Raw genomic sequence first — 18,316 nt, 5'->3', positions numbered from 1 at the left:
GCGATTTGCAAAGGTGTTTTTCATTTGGTGACTGCGTCCGCGAACGCCAGGATGTGATACGCGTTCGTCATTTAAAGACCCTGCTTCAGTGTAGGGTCACTTACATTTTGGTTGCTTGGAGGTCAGCTTTCAACACATGGCAAGGCATTCCAGTGCGCTTAACCATCATTGGCACACGAACTGCTTTGTCATTTCTCCTTTAAATTTAAATTCAGTTTTGTGTAGTATGTAGGCAGATAATGGTCACCAAGTTGCGACGCTCATCTCGTTTTTTGCCACTGCTGTGCACATATGAGTATTTTTTACTAGGTCAAGCCCTCTTAGCAAGTTGTGAAACACTTAGTGCAAATAATTTTTCACAGCAGTAACTGTGATCATGACCACGATTGATCACATGACTTTTTAGGGATTGTTATTGTTATTACCACATTTTCTTATTTATTTGTGACAAAGTGCGATGGATTTTGACTGCTATTTTGGCTATCTGTTCACCAACCTATTACACTGTTTTGTGGTTGTGCTTTTTATATTTATATGTGGGCATGCATGGCCAATCTCATGCCTACCTTCTACAATTTGACATAAACAGGCACTAACATGCTCTTAGCAGATTTGTATTTGACAGTATTGTGGTTGACGCACTTGGCTATTAGGAAAATATGCAGGTTCAAGTTCACCCATTACTACCTCTGACTGATATCTCTGATGCAAAGCAATATTATTAGGATGTGACAAAGCGCATGCATAATTTGTCACTGCTCAAACTGCCTGCAATAAACTTTGCCAACTCGTCCTTGTTTGAAGTGTTTCCAATGTGCTATAATCGCATTGCCAGATTATTTTATTGCGTGCACAAACATATAGCATTTTATTATGAAACTTTGATGGTACCCGACTCCTATATTGCAATAAAATCTTAGGCAGATCTACTCTGAACAAAGGATTCATTCTCAGATGGTAGCTTTCGACAATATCATGGTGCTATCCAGTGCCTATTGGCTGGTCGAGGAATGCGTCATGCAAAGGCAGTAGTATCGCCATAAGTGTTCATCCGAGAATATGTCCCCAAGTGAAAATCATTGCATCAAAAGTACCGACAGCAGCTTTGATGGGGATGTATATGTGTTCGTTGCATGAAATTCCAGAAGTTGAACTCTGAACATCTTATTTGCTCTGTAGTTTATGCTGGTATATATGTGTCACAATGGTTCAATGTGATCATGCAGCACATTGATCACGCTCTTGCATGTACTGCAAACAACTCATCATAAATCTCACTGTCATTAATGAGCTTTTGTATGCACTACGACTTGAGTACACACACTTTGTATGCAATTCATAGTCATCCACAATGATCAAGTTGCTCATACGACTACAGTGCGTACACATCACACACCACCTCACACACGTCATACATAATCTCGTCAGGTCTACGCAACTCATCGCACACATGTCATACAAGTTCTACGCATTCTTATCGCAGATCGCATAAATCTCGTGCACATCGTAAAAGTCTGCGTAGCACATCATACAGATCTCGCTCATTTTCTACGAGAGTTCGTTCAATATGCATTTCATATCGTTCATTTCTCGTCAAATCTGTACGACATGCATACATCTCGTTCAATTTCTCGTCAAATCTGTACGACATGCATACATCTCGTTCAGTTTCTCATACAAATTTTTCAATAGGGATGTGCATGCTTAAAACGCGTTTTCGCACAAATCCGTGCGCGGGTGCTAAAAAGAGCAGCATCGGCATGCTTAGCACGTCGTTTGGTAGAAGTCCACGTGCGCGTTCTGCAAAAAGCACCATTTGCATGCACATCTTGTGGTTTTGCAGAAAACTTCATCCGCGTCTACCAAAAGTGCATGTGCATGCTTAAAACGCGTTTTCGCACAAATGCGTGCGCGGGTGCTAAAAAGAGCAGCATCGGCATGCTTAGCACGTCGTTTGGTAGAAATCCACGTGCGCGTTCTGCAAAAAGCACCATTTGCATGCACATCTTGTGGTTTTGCAGAAAACTTCATCCGCGTCTACCAAAAGATGCATGTGCATGCTTAAAACGCGTTTTCGCACAAATGCGTGCGCGGGTGCTAAAAAGAGCAGCATCGGCATGCTTAGCACGTCGTTTGGTAGAAATCCACGTGCGCGTTCTGCAAAAAGCACCATTTGCATGCACATGTTGTGGTTTTGCAGAAAACTTCATCCGCGTCTACCAAAAGATGCATGTGCATGCTTAAAACGCGTTTACGCACAAATGCGTGCGCGGGTGCTAAAAAGAGCAGCATCGGCATGCTTAGCACGTCGTTTGGTAGAAATCCACGTGCGCGTTCTGCAAAAAGCACCATTTGCATGCTCATCTTGTGGTTTTGCAGAAAACTTCATCCGCGTCTACCAAAAGATGCATGTGCATGCTTAAAACGCGTTTTCGCACAAATGCGTGCGCGGGTGCTAAAAATAGCAGCATCGGCATGCTTAGCACGTCGTTTGGTAGAAATCCACGTGCGCGTTCTGCAAAAAGCGCCATTTGCATGCACATCTTGTGGTTTTGCAGAAAACTTCATCCGCGTCTACCAAAAGATGCATGTGCATGCTTAAAACGCGTTTACGCACAAATGCGTGCGCGGGTGCTAAAAAGAGCAGCATCGGCATGCTTAGCACGTCGTTTGGTAGAAATCCACGTGCGCGTTCTGCCAAAAGCACCATTTGCATGCACATCTTGTGGTTTTGCAGAAAACTTCATCCGCGTCTACCAAAAGATGCATGTGCATGCTTAAAACGCGTTTTCGCACAAATGCGTGCGCGGGTGCTTAAAAGAGCAGCATCGGCATGCTTAGCACGTCGTTTGGTAGAAATCCACGTGCGCGTTCTGCAAAAAGCACCATTTGCATGCACATCTTGTGGTTTTGCAGAAAACTTCATCCGCGTCTACCAAAAGATGCATGTGCATGCTTAAAACGCGTTTTCGCACAAATGCGTGCGCGGGTGCTAAAAAGAGCAGCATCGGCATGCTTAGCACGTCGTTTGGTAGAAATCCACGTGCGCGTTCTGCCAAAAGCACCATTTGCATGCACATCTTGTTGTTTTGCAGAAAACTTCATCCGCGTCTACCAAAAGATGCATGTGCATGCTTAAAACGCGTTTTCGCACAAATCCGTGCGCGGGTGCTAAAAAGAGCAGCATCGGCATGCTTAGCACGTCGTTTGGTAGAAATCCACGTGCGCGTTCTGCCAAAAGCACCATTTGCATGCACATCTTGTGGTTTTGCAGAAAACTTCATCCGCGTCTACCAAAAGATGCATGTGCATGCTTAAAACGCGTTTTCGCACAAATCCGTGCGCGGGTGCTAAAAAGAGCAGCATCGGCATGCTTAGCACGTCGTTTGGTAGAAATCCACGTGCGCGTTCTGCCAAAAGCACCATTTGCATGCACATCTTGTGGTTTTGCAGAAAACTTCATCCGCGTCTACCAAAAGATGCATGTGCATGCTTAAAACGCGTTTTCGCACAAATCCGTGCGCGGGTACTAAAAAGAGCAGCATCGGCATGCTTAGCACGTCGTTTGGTAGAAATCCACGTGCGCGTTCTGCCAAAAGCACCATTTGCATGCACATCTTCTGGTTTTGCAGAAAACTTCATCCGCGTCTACCAAAAGATGCATGTGCATGCTTAAAACGCGTTCTCGCACAAATCCGTGCGCGGGTGCTAAAAAGAGCTGCATCGGCATGCTTAGCACGTCGTTTGGTAGAAATCCACGTGCGCGTTCTGCCAAAAGCACCATTTGCATGCACATCTTGTGGTTTTGCAGAAAACTTCACCGCGTCTACCAAAAGATGCATGTGCATGCTTAAAACGCGTTTACGCACAAATGCGTGCGCGGGTGCTAAAAAGAGCAGCATCGGCATGCTTAGCACGTTGTTTGGTAGAAATCCACGTGCGCGTTCTGCCAAAAGCACCATTTGCATGCACATCTTGTGGTTTTGCAGAAAACTTCATCCGCGTCTACCAAAAGATGCATGTGCATGCTTAAAACGCGTTTTCGCACAAATGCGTGCGCGGGTGCTAAAAAGAGCAGCATCGGCATGCTTAGCACGTCGTTTGGTAGAAATCCACGTGCGCGTTCTGCAAAAAGTACCATTTGCATGCACATCTTGTGGTTTTGCAGAAAACTTCATCCGCGTCTACCGAAAGATGCATGTGCATGCTTAAAACGCATTTTCGCACAAACGCGTGCGCGGGTGCTAAAAAGAGCAGCATCGGCATGCTTAGCACTTCGTTTGGTAGAAATCCACGTGCGCGTTCTGCCAAAAGCACCATTTGCATGCACATCTTGTGGTTTTGCAGAAAACTTCATCCGCGTCTACCAAAAGATGCATGTGCATGCTTAAAACGCGTATTCGCACAAATCCGTGCGCGGGTGCTAAAAAGAGCAGCATCGGCATGCTTAGCACGTCGTTTGGTAGAAATCCACGTGCGCGTTCTGCCAAAAGCACCATTTGCATGCACATCTTGTGGTTTTGCAGAAAACTTCATCCGCGTCTACCAAAAGATGCATGTGCATGCTTAAAACGCGTTTTCGCACAAATCCGTGCGCGGGTGCTAAAAAGAGCAGCATCGGCATGCTTAGCACGTCGTTTGGTAGAAATACACGTGCGCGTTCTGCCAAAAGCACCATTTGCATGCACATCTTGTGGTTTTGCAGAAAACTTCATCCGCGTCTACCAAAAGTTGCATGTGCATGCTTAAAACGCGTTTTCGCACAAATCCGTGCGCGGGTGCTAAAAAGAGCAGCATCGGCATGCTTAGCACGTCGCTTGGTAGAAATCCACGTGCGCGTTCTGCCAAAAGCACCATTTGCATGCACATCTTCTGGTTTTGCAGAAAACTTCATCCGCGTCTACCAAAAGATGCATGTGCATGCTTAAAACGCGTTCTCGCACAAATCCGTGCGCGGGTGCTAAAAAGAGCAGCATCGGCATGCTTAGCACGTCGTTTGGTAGAAATCCACGTGCGCGTTCTGCCAAAAGCACCATTTGCATGCACATCTTGTGGTTTTGCAGAAAACTTCATCCGCGTCTACCAAAAGATTCATGTGCATGCTTAAAACGCGTTTTCGCACAAATGCGTGCGCGGGTGCTAAAAAGAGCAGCATCGGCATGCTTAGCACGTCGTTTGGTAGAAATCCACGTGCGCGTTCTGCCAAAAGCATCATTTGCATGCACATCTTGTGGTTTTGCAGAAAACTTCATCCGCGTCTACCAAAAGATGCATGTGCATGCTTAAAACGCGTTTTCGCACTAATCCGTGCGCGGGTGCTAAAAAGAGCAGCATCGGCATGCTGAGCACGTCGTTTGGTAGAAATCCACGTGCGCGTTCTGCCAAAAGCACCATTTGCATGCACATCTTGTGGTTTTGCAGAAAACTTCATCCGCGTCTACCAAAAGATGCATGTGCATGCTTAAAACGCGTTTTCGCACAAATCCGTGCGCGGGTGCTAAAAAGAGCAGCATCGGCATGCTTAGCACGTCGTTTGGTAGAAATCCACGTGCGCGTTCTGCCAAAAGCACCATTTGCATGCACATCTTGTGGTTTTGCAGAAAACTTCATCCGCGTCTACCAAAAGATTCATGTGCATGCTTAAAACGCGTTTTCGCACAAATGCGTGCGCGGGTGCTAAAAAGAGCAGCATCGGCATGCTTAGCACGTCGTTTGGTAGAAATCCACGTGCGCGTTCTGCCAAAAGCATCATTTGCATGCACATCTTGTGGTTTTGCAGAAAACTTTATCCGCGTCTACCAAAAGATGCATGTGCATGCTTAAAACGCGTTTTCGCACTAATCCGTGCGCGGGTCCTAAAAAGAGCAGCATCGGCATGCTTAGCACGTCGTTTGGTAGAAATCCACGTGCGCGTTCTGCCAAAAGCACCATTTGCATGCACATTTTGTGGTTTTGCAGAAAACTTCATCCGCGTCTACCAAAAGATGCATGTGCATGCTTAAAACGCGTTTTCGCACAAATCCGTGCGCGGGTGCTAAAAAGAGCAGCATCGGCATGCTTAGCACGTCGTTTGGTAGAAATCCACGTGCGCGTTCTGCAAAAAGCACCATTTGCATGCACATCTTGTGGTTTTGCAGAAAACTTCATCCGCGTCTACCAAAAGATGCATGTGCATGCTTAAAACGCGTTTTCGCACAAATCCGTGCGCGGGTGCTAAAAAGAGCAGCATCGGCATGCTTAGCACGTCGTTTGGTAGAAATCCACGTGCGCGTTCTGCCAAAAGCACCATTTGCATGCACATCTTGTGGTTTTGCAGAAAACTTCATCCGCGTCTACCAAAAGATGCATGTGCATGCTTAAAACGCGTTTTCGCACAAATCCGTGCGCGGGTGCTAAAAAGAGCAGCATCGGCATGCTTAGCACGTCGTTTGGTAGAAATCCACGTGCGCGTTCTGCCAAAAGCACCATTTGCATGCACATCTTCTGGTTTTGCAGAAAACTTCATCCGCGTCTACCAAAAGATGCATGTGCATGCTTAAAACGCGTTCTCGCACAAATCCGTGCGCGGGTGCTAAAAAGAGCAGCATCGGCATGCTTAGCACGTCGTTTGGTAGAAATCCACGTGCGCGTTCTGCCAAAAGCACCATTTGCATGCACATCTTGTGGTTTTGCAGAAAACTTCATCCGCGTCTACCAAAAGATTCATGTGCATGCTTAAAACGCGTTTTCGCACAAATGCGTGCGCGGGTGCTAAAAAGAGCAGCATCGGCATGCTTAGCACGTCGTTTGGTAGAAATCCACGTGCGCGTTCTGCCAAAAGCATCATTTGCATGCACATCTTGTGGTTTTGCAGAAAACTTCATCCGCGTCTACCAAAAGATGCATGTGCATGCTTAAAACGCGTTTTCGCACAAATCCGTGCGCGGGTGCTAAAAAGAGCAGCATCGGCATGCTTAGCACGTCGTTTGGTAGAAATCCACGTGCGCGTTCTGCCAAAAGCACCATTTGCATGCACATCTTGTGGTTTTGCAGAAAACTTCATCCGCGTCTACCAAAAGATGCATGTGCATGCTTAAAACGCGTTTTCGCACAAATCCGTGCGCGGGTTCTAAAAAGAGCAGCATCGGCATGCTTAGCACGTCGTTTGGTAGAAATCCACGTGCGCGTTCTGCAAAAAGCACCATTTGCATGCACATCTTGTGGTTTTGCAGAAAACTTCATCCGCGTCTACCAAAAGATGCATGTGCATGCTTAAAACGCGTTTTCGCACAAATCCGTGCGCGGGTGCTAAAAAGAGCAGCATCGGCATGCTTAGCACGTCGTTTGGTAGAAATCCACGTGCGCGTTCTGCCAAAAGCACCATTTGCATGCACATCTTGTGGTTTTGCAGAAAACTTCATCCGCGTCTACCAAAAGATGCATGTGCATGCTTAAAACGCGTTTTCGCACAAATCCGTGCGCGGGTGCTAAAAAGAGCAGCATCGGCATGCTTAGCACGTCGTTTGGTAGAAATCCACGTGCGCGTTCTGCCAAAAGCACCATTTGCATGCACATCTTCTGGTTTTGCAGAAAACTTCATCCGCGTCTACCAAAAGATGCATGTGCATGCTTAAAACGCGTTCTCGCACAAATCCGTGCGCGGGTGCTAAAAAGAGCAGCATCGGCATGCTTAGCACGTCGTTTGGTAGAAATCCACGTGCGCGTTCTGCCGAAAGCACCATTTGCATGCACATCTTGTGGTTTTGCAGAAAACTTCATCCGCGTCTACCAAAAGATTCATGTGCATGCTTAAAACGCGTTTTCGCACAAATGCGTGCGCGGGTGCTAAAAAGAGCAGCATCGGCATGCTTAGCACGTCGTTTGGTAGAAATCCACGTGCGCGTTCTGCCAAAAGCATCATTTGCATGCACATCTTGTGGTTTTGCAGAAAACTTCATCCGCGTCTACCAAAAGATGCATGTGCATGCTTAAAACGCGTTTTCGCACAAATCCGTGCGCGGGTGCTAAAAAGAGCAGCATCGGCATGCTTAGCACGTCGTTTGGTAGAAATCCACGTGCGCGTTCTGCCAAAAGCACCATTTGCATGCACATCTTGTGGTTTTGCAGAAAACTTCATCCGCGTCTACCAAAAGATGCATGTGCATGCTTAAAACGCGTTTTCGCACAAATCCGTGCGCGGGTTCTAAAAAGAGCAGCATCGGCATGCTTAGCACGTCGTTTGGTAGAAATCCACGTGCGCGTTCTGCAAAAAGCACCATTTGCATGCACATCTTGTGGTTTTGCAGAAAACTTCATCCGCGTCTACCAAAAGATGCATGTGCATGCTTAAAACGCGTTTTCGCACAAATGCGTGCGCGGGTGCTAAAAAGAGCAGCATCGGCATGCTTAGCACGTCGTTTGGTAGAAATCCACGTGCGCGTTCTGCAAAAAGCACCATTTGCATGCACATCTTGTGGTTTTGCAGAAAACTTCATCCGCGTCTACCAAAAGATGCATGTGCATGCTTAAAACGCGTTTTCGCACAAATGCGTGCGCGGGTGCTAAAAAGAGCAGCATCGGCATGCTTAGCACGTCGTTTGGTAGAAATCCACGTGCGCGTTCTGCCAAAAGCACCATTTGCATGCACATCTTGTGGTTTTGCAGAAAACTTCATCCGCGTCTACCAAAAGATGCATGTGCATGCTTAAAACGCGTTTTCGCACAAATGCGTGTGCGGGTGCTAAAAGGAGCAGCATCGGCATGCTTAGCACGTCGTTTGGTAGAAATCCACGTGCGCGTTCTGCCAAAAGCACCATTTGCATGCACATCTTGTGGTTTTGCAGAAAACTTCATCCGCGTCTACCAAAAGATGCATGTGCATGCTTAAAACGCGTTTTCGCACAAATCCGTGCGCGGGTGCTAAAAAGAGCAGCATCGGCATGCTTAGCACGTCGTTTGGTAGAAATCCACGTGCGCGTTCTGCCAAAAGCACCATTTGCATGCACATCTTGTGGTTTTGCAGAAAACTTCATCCGCGTCTACCAAAAGATGCATGTGCATGCTTAAAACGCGTTTTCGCACAAATCCGTGCGCGGGTGCTAAAAAGAGCAGCATCGGCATGCTTAGCACGTCGTTTGGTAGAAATCCACGTGCGCGTTCTGCAAAAAGCACCATTTGCATGCACATCTTGTGGTTTTGCAGAAAACTTCATCCGCGTCTACCAAAAGATGCATGTGCATGCTTAAAACGCGTTTTCGCACAAATCCGTGCGCGGGTGCTAAAAAGAGCAGCATCGGCATGCTTAGCACGTCGTTTGGTAGAAATCCACGTGCGCGTTCTGCAAAAAGCACCATTTGCATGCACATCTTGTGGTTTTGCAGAAAACTTCATCCGCGTCTACCAAAAGATGCATGTGCATGCTTAAAACGCGTTTTCGCACAAATGCGTGCGCGGGTGCTAAAAAGAGCAGCATCGGCATGCTTAGCACGTCGTTTGGTAGAAATCCACGTGCGCGTTCTGCCAAAAGCACCATTTGCATGCACATCTTGTGGTTTTGCAGAAAACTTCATCCGCGTCTACCAAAAGATGCATGTGCATGCTTAAAACGCGTTTTCGCACAAATGCGTGCGCGGGTGCTAAAAAGAGCTGCATAGGCATGCTTAGCACGTCGTTTGGTAGAAATCCACGTGCGCGTTCTGCCAAAAGCACCATTTGCATGCACATCTTGTGGTTTTGCAGAAAACTTCATCCGCGTCTACCAAAAGATGCATGTGCATGCTTAAAACGCGTTTTCGCACAAATCCGTGCGCGGGTGCTAAAAAGAGCAGCATCGGCATGCTTAGCACGTCGTTTGGTAGAAATCCACGTGCGCGTTCTGCCAAAAGCACCATTTGCATGCACATCTTGTGGTTTTGCAGAAAACTTCATCCGCGTCTACCAAAAGATGCATGTGCATGCTTAAAACGCGTTTTCGCACAAATCCGTGCGCGGATGCTAAAAAGAGCAGCATCGGCATGCTTAGCACGTCGTTTGGTAGAAATCCACGTGCGCGTTCTGCCAAAAGCACCATTTGCATGCACATCTTGTGGTTTTGCAGAAAACTTCATCCGCGTCTACCAAAAGATGCATGTGCATGCTTAAAACGCGTTTTCGCACAAATCCGTGCGCGGGTGCTAAAAAGAGCAGCATCGGCATGCTTAGCACGTCGTTTGGTAGAAATCCACGTGCGCGTTCTGCCAAAAGCACCATTTGCATGCACATCTTGTGGTTTTGCAGAAAACTTCATCCGCGTCTACCAAAAGATGCGTGTGTATGCTTAAAACGCGTTTTCGCACAAATCCGTGCGCGGGTGCTAAAAAGAGCAGCATCGGCATGCTTAGCACGTCGTTTGGTAGAAATCCACGTGCGCGTTCTGCCAAAAGCACCATTTGCATGCACATCTTATGGTTTTGCAGAAAACTTCATCCGCGTCTACCAAAAGATGCATGTGCATGCTTAAAACGCGTTTTCGCAACAAATGCGTGCGCGGGTGCTAAAAAGAGCAGCATCGGCATGCTTAGCACGTCGTTTGGTAGAAATCCACGTGCACGTTCTGCCAAAAGCACCATTTGCATGCACATCTTGTGGTTTTGCAGAAAACTTCATCCGAGTCTACCAAAAGATGCATGTGCATGCTTAAAACGCGTTTTCGCACAAATCCGTGCGCGGGTGCTAAAAAGAGCAGCATCGGCACGCTTAGCACGTCGTTTGGTAGAAATCCACGTGCGCGTTCTGCAAAAAGCACCATTTGCATGCACATCTTGTGGTTTTGCAGAAAACTTCATCCGCGTCTACCAAAAGATGCATGTGCATGCTTAAAACGCGTTTTCGCACAAATGCGTGCGCGGGTGCTAAAAAGAGTAGCATCGGCATGCTTAGCACGTCGTTTGGTAGAAATCCACGTGCGCGTTCTGCAAAAAGCACCATTTGCATGCACATCTTGTGGTTTTGCAGAAAACTTCATCCGCGTCTACCAAAAGATGCATGTGCATGCTTAAAACGCGTTTTCGCACAAATGCGTGCGCGGGTGCTAAAAAGAGCAGCATCGGCATGCTTAGCACGTCGTTTGGTAGAAATCGACGTGCGCGTTCTGCCAAAAGCACCATTTGCATGCACATCTTGTGGTTTTGCAGAAAACTTCATCCGCGTCTACCAAATGATGCATGTGCATGCTTAAAACGCGTTTTCGCACAAATCCGTGCGCGGGTGCTAAAAAGAGCAGCATCGGCATGCTTAGCACGTCGTTTGGTAGAAATCCACGTGCGCGTTCTGCCAAAAGCACCATTTGCATGCACATCTTGTGGTTTTGCAGAAAACTTCATCCGCGTCTACCAAAAGATGCATGTGCATGCTTAAAACGCGTTTTCGCACAAATGCGTGCGCGGGTGCTAAAAAGAGCAGCATCGGCATGCTTAGCACGTCGTTTGGTAGAAATCCACGTGCGCGTTCTGCCAAAAGCACCATTTGCATGCACATCTTGTGGTTTTGCAGAAAACTTCATCCGCGTCTACCAAAAGATGCATGTGCATGCTTAAAACGCGTTTTCGCACAAATCCGTGCGCGGGTGCTAAAAAGAGCAGCATCGGCATGCTTAGCACATCGTTTGGTAGAAATCCACGTGCGCGTTCTGCAAAAAGCACCATTTGCATGCACATCTTGTGGTTTTGCAGAAAACTTCATCCGCGTCTACCAAAAGATGCATGTGCATGCTTAAAACGCGTTTTCGCACAAATGCGTGCGCGGGTGCTAAAAAGAGCAGCATCGGCATGCTTAGCACGTCGTTTGGTAGAAATCCACGTGCGCGTTCTGCAAAAAGCACCATTTGCATGCACATCTTGTGGTTTTGCAGAAAACTTCATCCGCGTCTACCAAAAGATGCATGTGCATGCTTAAAACGCGTTTTCGCACAAATGCGTGCGCGGGTGCTAAAAAGAGCAGCATCGGCATGCTTAGCACGTCGTTTGGTAGAAATCCACGTGCGCGTTCTGCCAAAAGCACCATTTGCATGCACATCTTGTGGTTTTGCAGAAAACTTCATCCGCGTCTACCAAAAGATGCATGTGCATGCTTAAAACGCGTTTTCGCACAAATGCGTGCGCGGGTGCTAAAAAGAGCTGCATAGGCATGCTTAGCACGTCGTTTGGTAGAAATCCACGTGCGCGTTCTGCCAAAAGCACCATGTGCATGCACATCTTGTGGTTTTGCAGAAAACTTCATCCGCGTCTACCAAAAGATGCATGTGCATGCTTAAAACGCGTTTTCGCACAAATCCGTGCGCGGGTGCTAAAAAGAGCAGCATCGGCATGCTTAGCACGTCGTTTGGTAGAAATCCACGTGCGCGTTCTGCCAAAAGCACCATTTGCATGCACATCTTGTGGTTTTGCAGAAAACTTCATCCGCGTCTACCAAAAGATGCATGTGCATGCTTAAAACGCGTTTTCGCACAAATCCGTGCGCGGGTGCTAAAAAGAGCAGCATCGGCATGCTTAGCACGTCGTTTGGTAGAAATCCACGTGCGCGTTCTGCCAAAAGCACCATTTGCATGCACATCTTGTGGTTTTGCAGAAAACTTCATCCGCGTCTACCAAAAGATGCATGTGCATGCTTAAAACGCGTTTTCGCACAAATCCGTGCGCGGGTGCTAAAAAGAGCAGCATCGGCATGCTTAGCACGTCGTTTGGTAGAAATCCACGTGCGCGTTCTGCCAAAAGCACCATTTGCATGCACATCTTGTGGTTTTGCAGAAAACTTCATCCGCGTCTACCAAAAGATGCGTGTGTATGCTTAAAACGCGTTTTCGCACAAATCCGTGCGCGGGTGCTAAAAAGAGCAGCATCGGCATGCTTAGCACGTCGTTTGGTAGAAATCCACGTGCGCGTTCTGCCAAAAGCACCATTTGCATGCACATCTTATGGTTTTGCAGAAAACTTCATCCGCGTCTACCAAAAGATGCATGTGCATGCTTAAAACGCGTTTTCGCAACAAATGCGTGCGCGGGTGCTAAAAAGAGCAGCATCGGCATGCTTAGCACGTCGTTTGGTAGAAATCCACGTGCACGTTCTGCCAAAAGCACCATTTGCATGCACATCTTGTGGTTTTGCAGAAAACTTCATCCGCGTCTACCAAAAGATGCATGTGCATGCTTAAAACGCGTTTTCGCACAAATCCGTGCGCGGGTGCTAAAAAGAGCAGCATCGGCATGCTTAGCACGTCGTTTGGTAGAAATCCACGTGCGCGTTCTGCAAAAAGCACCATTTGCATGCACATCTTGTGGTTTTGCAGAAAACTTCATCCGCGTCTACCAAAAGATGCATGTGCATGCTTAAAACGCGTTTTCGCACAAATGCGTGCGCGGGTGCTAAAAAGAGTAGCATCGGCATGCTTAGCACGTCGTTTGGTAGAAATCCACGTGCGCGTTCTGCAAAAAGCACCATTTGCATGCACATCTTGTGGTTTTGCAGAAAACTTCATCCGCGTCTACCAAAAGATGCATGTGCATGCTTAAAACGCGTTTTCGCACAAATGCGTGCGCGGGTGCTAAAAAGAGCAGCATCGGCATGCTTAGCACGTCGTTTGGTAGAAATCGACGTGCGCGTTCTGCCAAAAGCACCATTTGCATGCACATCTTGTGGTTTTGCAGAAAACTTCATCCGCGTCTACCAAAAGATGCATGTGCATGCTTAAAACGCGTTTTCGCACAAATCCGTGCGCGGGTGCTAAAAAGAGCAGCATCGGCATGCTTAGCACGTCGTTTGGTAGAAATCCACGTGCGCGTTCTGCCAAAAGCACCATTTGCATGCACATCTTGTGGTTTTGCAGAAAACTTCATCCGCGTCTACCAAAAGATGCATGTGCATGCTTAAAACGCGTTTTCGCACAAATCCGTGCGCGGGTGCTAAAAAGAGCAGCATCGGAATGCTTAGCACGTCGTTTGGTAGAAATCCACGTGCGCGTTCTGCCAAAAGCACCATTTGCATGCACATCTTGTGGTTTTGCAGAAAACTTTATCCGCGTCTACCAAAAGATGCATGTGCATGCTTAAAACGCGTTTTCGCACAAATCCGTGCGCGGGTGCTAAAAAGAGCAGCATCGGCATGCTTAGCACGTCGTTTGGTAGAAATCCACGTGCGCGTTCTGCCAAAAGCACCATTTGCATGCACATCTTGTGGTTTTGCAGAAAACTTCATCCGCGTCTACCAAAAGATGCATGTGCATGCTTAAAACGCGTTTTCGCACAAATCCGTGCGCGGGTGCTAAAAAGAGCAGCATCGGCATGCTTAGCACGTCGTTTGGTAGAAATCCACGTGCGCGTTCTGCCAAAAGCACCATTTGCATGCACATATTGTGGTTTTGCAGAAAACTTCATCCGCGTGTACCAAAAGATGCATGTGCATGCTTAAAACGCGTTTTCGCACAAATCCGTGCGCGGGTGCTAAAAAGAGCAGCATCGGCATGCTTAGCACGTCGTTTGGTAGAAATCCACGTGCGCGTTCTGTCAAAAGCACCATTTGCATGCACATCTTGTGGTTTTGCAGAAAACTTCATCCGCGTCTACCAAAAGATGCATGTGCATGCTTAAAACGCGTTTTCGCACAAATGCGTGCGCGGGTGCTAAAAAGAGCAGCATCGGCATGCTTAGCACGTCGTTTGGTAGAAATCCACGTGCGCGTTCTGCCAAAAGCACCATTTGCATGCACATCTTGTGGTTTTGCAGAAAACTTCATCCGCGTCTACCAAAAGATGCATGTGGATGCTTAAAACGCGTTTTCGCACAAATCCGTGCGCGGGTGCTAAAAAGAGCAGCATCGGCATGCTTAGCACGTCGTTTGGTAGAAATCCACGTGCGCGTTCTGCAAAAAGCACCATTTGCATGCACATCTTGTGGTTTTGCAGAAAACTTCATCCGCGTCTACCAAAAGATGCATGTGCATGCTTAAAACGCGTTTTCGCACAAATGCATGCGCGGGTGCTAAAAAGAGTAGCATCGGCATGCTTAGCACGTCGTTTGGTAGAAATCCACGTGCGCGTTCTGCAAAAAGCACCATTTGCATGCACATCTTGTGGTTTTGCAGAAAACTTCATCCGCGTCTACCAAAAGATGCATGTGCATGCTTAAAACGCGTTTTCGCACAAATGCGTGCGCGGGTGCTAAAAAGAGCAGCATCGGCATGCTTAGCACGTCATTTGGTAGAAATCCACGTGCGCGTTCTGCCAAAAGCACCATTTGCATGCACATCTTGTGGTTTTGCAGAAAACTTCATCCGCGTCTACCAAAAGATGCATGTGCATGCTTAAAACGCGTTTTCGCACAAATCCGTGCGCGGGAGCTAAAAAGAGCAGCATCGGCATGCTTAGCACGTCGTTTGGTAGAAATCCACGTGCGCGTTCTGCCAAAAGCACCATTTGCATGCACATCTTGTGGTTTTGCAGAAAACATCATCCGCGTCTACCAAAAGATGCATGTGCATGCTTAAAACGCGTTTTCGCACAAATGCGTGCGCGGGTGCTAAAAAGAGCAGCATCGGCATGCTTAGCACGTCGTTTGGTAGAAATCCACGTGCGCGTTCTGCCAAAAGCACCATTTGCATGCACATCTTGTGGTTTTGCAGAAAACTTCATCCGCGTCTACCAAAAGATGCATGTGCATGCTTAAAACGCGGTTTCGCATAAATCCGTGCGCGGGTGCTAAAAAGAGCAGCATCGGCATGCTTAGCACGTCGTTTGGTAGAAATCCACGTGCGCGTTCTGCCAAAAGCACCATTTGCATGCACATCTTGTGGTTTTGCAGAAAACTTCATCCGCGTCTACCAAAAGATGCATGTGCATGCTTAAAACGCGTTTTCGCACAAATCCGTGCGCGGGTGCTAAAAAGAGCAGCATCGGCATGCTTAGCACGTCGTTTGGTAGAAATCCACGTGCGCGTTCTGCCAAAAGCACCATTTGCATGCACATCTTGTGGTTTTGCAGAAAACTTCATCCGCGTCTACCAAGAGATGCATGTGCATGCTTAAAACGCGTTTTCGCACAAATCCGTGCGCGGGTGCTAAAAAGAGCAGCATCGGCATGCTTAGCACGTCGTCTGGTAGAAATCCACGTGCGCGTTCTGCAAAAAGCACCATTTGCATGCACATCTTGTGGTTTTGCAGAAAACTTCATCCGCGTCTACCAAAAGATGCATGTGCATGCTTAAAACGCGTTTTCGCATAAATCCGTGCGCGGGTGCTAAAAAGAGCAGCATCGGCATGCTTAGCACGTCGTTTGGTAGAAATCCACGTGCGCGTTCTGCCAAAAGCACCATTTGCATGCACATCTTGTGGTTTTGCAGAAAACTTCATCCGCGTCTACCAAAAGATGCATGTGCATGCTTAAAACGCGTTTTCGCACAAATCCGTGCGCGGGTGCTAAAAAGAGCAGCATCGGCATGCTTAGCACGTCGTTTGGTAGAAATCCACGTGCGCGTTCTGCAAAAAGCACCATTTGCATGCACATCTTGTGGTTTTGCAGAAAACTTCATCCGCGTCTACCAAAAGATGCATGTGCATGCTTAAAACGCGTTTTCGCACAAATGCGTGCGCGGGTGCTAAAAAGAGTAGCATCGGCATGCTTAGCACGTCGTTTGGTAGAAATCCACGTGCGCGTTCTGCAAAAAGCACCATTTGCATGCACATCTTGTGGTTTTGCAGAAAACTTCATCCGCGTCTACCAAAAGATGCATGTGCATGCTTAAAACGCGTTTTCGCACAAATGCGTGCGCGGGTGCTAAAAAGAGCAGCATCGGCATGCTTAGCACGTCGTTTGGTAGAAATCGACGTGCGCGTTCTGCCAAAAGCACCATTTGCATGCACATCTTGTGGTTTTGCAGAAAACTTCATCCGCGTCTACCAAAAGATGCATGTGCATGCTTAAAACGCGTTTTCGCACAAATCCTTGCGCGGGTGCTAAAAAGAGCAGCATCGGCATGCTTAGCACGTCGTTTGGTAGAAATCCACGTGCGCGTTCTGCCAAAAGCACCATTTGCATGCACATCTTGTGGTTTTGCAGAAAACTTCATCCGCGTCTACCAAAAGATGCATGTGCATGCTTAAAACGCGTTTTCGCACAAATCCGTGCGCGGGTGCTAAAAAGAGCAGCATCGGAATGCTTAGCACGTCGTTTGGTAGAAATCCACGTGCGCGTTCTGCCAAAAGCACCATTTGCATGCACATCTTGTGGTTTTGCAGAAAACTTCATCCGCGTCTACCAAAAGATGCATGTGCATGCTTAAAACGCGTTTTCGCACAAATCCGTGCGCGGGTGCTAAAAAGAGCAGCATCGGCATGCTTAGCACGTCGTTTGGTAGAAATCCACGTGCGCGTTCTGCCAAAAGCACCATTTGCATGCACATCTTGTGGTTTTGCAGAAAACTTCATCCGCGTCTACCAAAAGATGCATGTGCATGCTTAAAACGCGTTTTCGCACAAATCCGTGCGCGGGTGCTAAAAAGAGCAGCATCGGCATGCTTAGCACGTCGTTTGGTAGAAATCCACGTGCGCGTTCTGCCAAAAGCACCATTTGCATGCACATATTGTGGTTTTGCAGAAAACTTCATCCGCGTGTACCAAAAGATGCATGTGCATGCTTAAAACGCGTTTTCGCACAAATCCGTGCGCGGGTGCTAAAAAGAGCAGCATCGGCATGCTCAGCACGTCGTTTGGTAGAAATCCACGTGCGCGTTCTGTCAAAAGCACCATTTGCATGCACATCTTGTGGTTTTGCAGAAAACTTCATCCGCGTCTACCAAAAGATGCATGTGCATGCTTAAAACGCGTTTTCGCACAAATGCGTGCGCGGGTGCTAAAAAGAGCAGCATCGGCATGCTTAGCACGTCGTTTGGTAGAAATCCACGTGCGCGTTCTGCCAAAAGCACCATTTGCATGCACATCTTGTGGTTTTGCAGAAAACTTCATCCGCGTCTACCAAAAGATGCATGTGGATGCTTAAAACGCGTTTTCGCACAAATCCGTGCGCGGGTGCTAAAAAGAGCAGCATCGGCATGCTTAGCACGTCGTTTGGTAGAAATCCACGTGCGCGTTCTGCAAAAAGCACCATTTGCATGCACATCTTGTGGTTTTGCAGAAAACTTCATCCGCGTCTACCAAAAGATGCATGTGCATGCTTAAAACGCGTTTTCGCACAAATGCATGCGCGGGTGCTAAAAAGAGTAGCATCGGCATGCTTAGCACGTCGTTTGGTAGAAATCCACGTGCGCGTTCTGCAAAAAGCACCATTTGCATGCACATCTTGTGGTTTTGCAGAAAAC

Source organism: Dermacentor andersoni, unplaced genomic scaffold, assembly GCF_023375885.2.
Source record: "Dermacentor andersoni unplaced genomic scaffold, qqDerAnde1_hic_scaffold ctg00000108.1, whole genome shotgun sequence".
NCBI classification, from domain to species: Eukaryota; Metazoa; Arthropoda; class Arachnida; order Ixodida; family Ixodidae; genus Dermacentor; species Dermacentor andersoni.
The sequence above is the reverse complement of the archived record's forward strand: the minus strand, read 5'-3'. Positions refer to the sequence as shown.